The sequence below is a fragment of the Crocuta crocuta genome, unplaced genomic scaffold, assembly GCF_008692635.1.
Source record: "Crocuta crocuta isolate KB4526 unplaced genomic scaffold, BGI_CrCroc_1.0 scaffold47, whole genome shotgun sequence".
In the NCBI taxonomy this organism is placed as follows: Eukaryota; Metazoa; Chordata; class Mammalia; order Carnivora; family Hyaenidae; genus Crocuta; species Crocuta crocuta.
Genome location: NW_027531995.1, coordinates 797902 through 802176, shown reverse-complemented (window position 1 = coordinate 802176; position 4275 = coordinate 797902). Strand labels below are relative to the sequence as shown.

General features: G+C 42.7%; 1 pseudogene; it reads right to left on the bottom strand.

Annotated features, from left to right (window-relative positions):
• Positions 1-438: 438 nt before the first annotated feature.
• On the bottom strand, positions 439-3894 carry LOC144240696 (DET1- and DDB1-associated protein 1 pseudogene; annotated as a pseudogene).
• Between the last annotated feature and the right edge of the window lie 381 nt (positions 3895-4275).

The following is a 4275-nucleotide window of genomic DNA, read 5'->3' as shown; positions in this document are numbered from 1 at the left end:
AAGGCCCAGACTGGAGAGCAGGAGCAGAGAGAAGGGTTCCCACGCATTCTGCCAGGCCACAGCAGGGTCCCGGCTCTAGGCCCTTAGTGACACGCTCTGGTTTTTTCCGGAAGATAACTGGGGGGCGGGGGTGGGGGTGAGGTTGTGGGGGCACAAAGGAGGTTCTAGGGGCAGGATTGTGAATAACCATGTTTTTTTTTAAAAAGCATCTACCAACATCACACTACTGGGTCTGATGTCCCCTCTAACGGTCACTTGGTCATTTTACAGCCTAAGTAAAAACTCAAGGAAAATAAATATATAAGCTCCTATGATGTTGGAAGTGGTATGGATGGTAGGATGTGGGTGAGATGGTGGGGGACAGGTCAGGGGAGCTTACGCAAGGAGGGCGGGCCAGGAGCAGACAAGACAGGAGGCACCTGTGGGGGAGTGAGAGCCTTAAATGTCCTCATGTGTGTCCAGGCTGTCAGTCCATGTGACCTTGCGGGGGTCTCACTATCAAGGTCCACTTGCTCCTGGTCTCTCTTCTTGGCGGCATTCTTTTTGTCCCATTGCTGATGTAGATAGCGCAAAAGGATGTTTGTCTTCTGTCACAATGATCTGTTCAGATGGGTACTCCCACATGGGCAGGTACATTGCGGGACAACGGTTCGAAGCTTTGCACAGTCAGCAGGAAATCCACTACAACTGCTTTTGCTGTAGACTGGCAGTCCTTTCAAAAAATCTGCCTTCTTCTGTTTCCTCCGTCGCTGCCTCAGCCACTGCCGTCACCCCCACAGCTGCCTTCTTACCCTCCGCCGCCGCACAGTAACTACCAACCACGGCACAGCTCCCACTTACATATTTTTTAATTGGAAATGACTAGATGCCTTTTGACTATAGTGCCCATTGAAGAATCAAGTTGCTAGATGATGAATTAATGCTAAATGACCTGAATGCACATCGTGTAAATAATCACTTATGAATGAATATAATCCAAATGGAATTAACATAAAGCATATTAATTTGTGAAGATAATTGATTTCAAACTGCTTATACTTCCAGTTTCAAAATAGGCTAATTTGAAGGAGAGCCTTTAGTAGGTAGGTGCATATCATATTACCATTTTTAAAATTTAGATCATAAATTACAATAAAATGTGATAGGAAATAGATTTGATCAGGCAACCAAACCAATGTCATGGTTCACTTTCCATAAGTACCATGGAAAATAATAGTAATTAACCTTTACCACAGGCTCAGTGCATTGAAACTATTTCCATCAGTTGTACTTTCAAGGAGTCCAGCGAGGTAGGTTATGATTGTCTTGGTTTAACAGGGGTAACTTGGGGCACAGAGTAAAAGGATTGACTCAAGATAAGCCAGGGAGTCAAAGCCAGGGTGCAGACCAATATCCTGGAGGACAGCTTCATCATATTCTTAGCATTTACAAAGCCATATTTTGGAGTCTTTTACTTATTGAAAACAATTTTAAAGAAATAAATCACACATGTGCATATACAAGTCCCTCAACAAGGCTGTGTGTATAGACGAGATAACATAATAGTCCTGGACAGCTTCCATCCCAAATTTATTTGTTATTCAATATACGTAGTTTCCAACTGCTCTCTATTTACACTACAGCAGAAGAGGAGGAAATAGGTATCTTGTGGAACAAAAAGCACCCAGCCAGACTGTTCAGACTTCTTGACAGCAGTGTTTAGCTTCGTAATCCGTGGTCTACTTAGAGTAGACCGTACTCAGGATCGGCTCTGAACATAGGAAACAAGCAGTGGAGGCTGCTGATGGACTGAGAAGATTAGAATAGGTCACAAAAGGATATTGGAGACTGTATTTACCACGAAGTCCTCACCAAATATTTATCTGTCTAGAGTGAGTAACTGGTGCGGAGGCCATTGAGGCTAGACTACTAATAGATGGCACTTTCAGGATGATAATTCTTGAGAAAACATGTTTTCCCCCTTCATGCTTGGTTATCTAAATAGTTAAATGTAGCCTCTTCTGATATGGTACTTGTCTGCCACCCTCCCCTTTAGAGAAGTTGATTTCTGAATAATTTCTCTTGTACATGCATTTTAAAGGTGTGTAATTAACTGGTAACAGGTTGTTAGGTAGCTGATGAGGTGTGAACCAGCCACTAATTTGTTTTCTTTATTTACAACTTTCCTTGCACTTGAAGATGACAGCGTGGTGTTTTTCATTCCCTGCTTACTTCACCAGATTAAAAAGTGATTTGTGAAGCCATTTTTAATTCCTCAAATTCCATTAAAAAGGAATATCCAGGGGAGTCTTAATCAAGACATAATAGGCACTAAAATGTGATCACACAACAGCACTTCTAATGTGGCCCTGTTTCAGCCATTAATGTTAAAGAATTGCCTCCAGTTAACTGAACTCAGCCCTATCGCTGACCTACAACTTCTGAAATAACCTCCACACAGTTGGCCCTGGCTTCGTGGCAAATGGTTGGAGCTAACATAGTTTACTGCTTTAGAATTTATCATATAACCACAGGGATAATTTATGACAAAATTATTATTATTGTATTATTACCACAATAGCTTGTTTTCCCCTTCAAATTGCCTTGCCTCTTATTTAATAATAATTTAAAAAATAAGCAGTTTGAGAAGAAATTAAAATAGACACATAATGAATTGAGAATTGCTGAAAACACAGGACTAGAATACTGAAAACATAGCTGAAACAGAAATGGATAAGGGTAGAATCGGTATGTAACCAAAGAGGGACACTTGGAACCTGGGAGAATGTTGAGGTATTGGATGGAGTCTGAAAAGACAAGTAAAAATAAAAATTCTTTCCTTGCCTTTAAAGAAAAAAAGTAACTAAAAGTTAAGCTATAGAATATGTGAAACCTATGTCCAGAACTGCCCATAAGGCTTGGATAGATGGGAAAACTAACATGCCACAAAGCACAGATGTTAGGCAAGCGCAACATTTTCCTTTCGACCTGTTGGAGCTATTTTTAAATGGAGATATGTCTCAGAGCATCAACTCCAGAAGATGCTACAGTGATCAATTTTGTTCAATATTAATAGCCAATGTGTATTGAGTTCTTGACTTAGAGGAGCCATTTCTTTTTTTTATTTTTTTATTTATTTCTGAGAGAGAAAGAGAGACAGCATGAGCAGGGGAGGGTCAGAGAGAGAGAGACACACACACACACACAGAAACTGAAGCAGGCTCCAGGCTCTGAACTAGCTGTCAGCACAGAGCCCGACACCGGGCTCGAACCCACGAACCATGAGATCACGACATGAGCCGAAGTCAGACTCTTAACTGACTGAGCCACCCAGGCTCCCCTAGAGAAGTCATTTCTTAAAAGAGTTTATTTTTAAGTAATCTTTACCCCCAATGTGGGGCTCAAACTCACAATCCTGAGATCAAGAATTGCATGTTCCACTGACTATTGAGCCAGCCAGCTGCTCTAAAGGGGCTCTGTTTTTTATCTGTTTGTTGGTTTTTGATACTCTAATAACATTTTATTTAACTAAGTATGTCTGAAATATTAACAGATTAGCAGTTTAATATATGATTAATATAAACATTATTGAGATCCTTTAAATTTTTTTTCCCCTATACTAAATCTCCAAAATCCAGTGTGCGCATTTCCCTTCAAAATCCAGTGTGAATATTATATCCCTTCTCAATTCGGCCCGGCCATATCGCAAGTGCACAGCCAGGGGCTCCCTGCTCAGACTGTCCCCTACCTAACTATTTAAAGTGGCCCAGCCACTCCCCTTCCCATTTTGTCTTCCTTGCAGCTCTTACCAGTATTTCAAATCATCTCACTTGCCTGCATGCTTCTTTGGTCCCTCAAGGCAAGGACTCTGTTGGAAGAGTGGTTGGCACAGAGTTGGTACTCAATATACACCATCTCTGCCTGAATCCAAGTCCAGAGGTGGATGACAGGCCCCTGGGGCTCCTTTAATCCAGGCCTGGAGCCACTCCCCTGCCCTCCCTCTGCCTTCCTTCCCAGGACCCATTTCTGGGATACGGGTTGGAAATGGTGGATGTGAGTGGGAGGACTCTGCCTCACCTCCAGTTTCCTCGGGAGACCCCACACTGCACCGCTTCCTCACAGAAGTGCTGCTCTAGGACCTTCACCTTGACTGGAGATCTAGGTTGCCCAGCTGTGGGGGATAAGGAAGAGTGGGAGGGTGTGGGACAGGGTAGGACATGCTGCAGAATGCACATGAATGCCTCCCAGCAGGGTCTGTTTCAAGTGTTCTTTAGTATTGTAGGAGCCCAGGGTAGG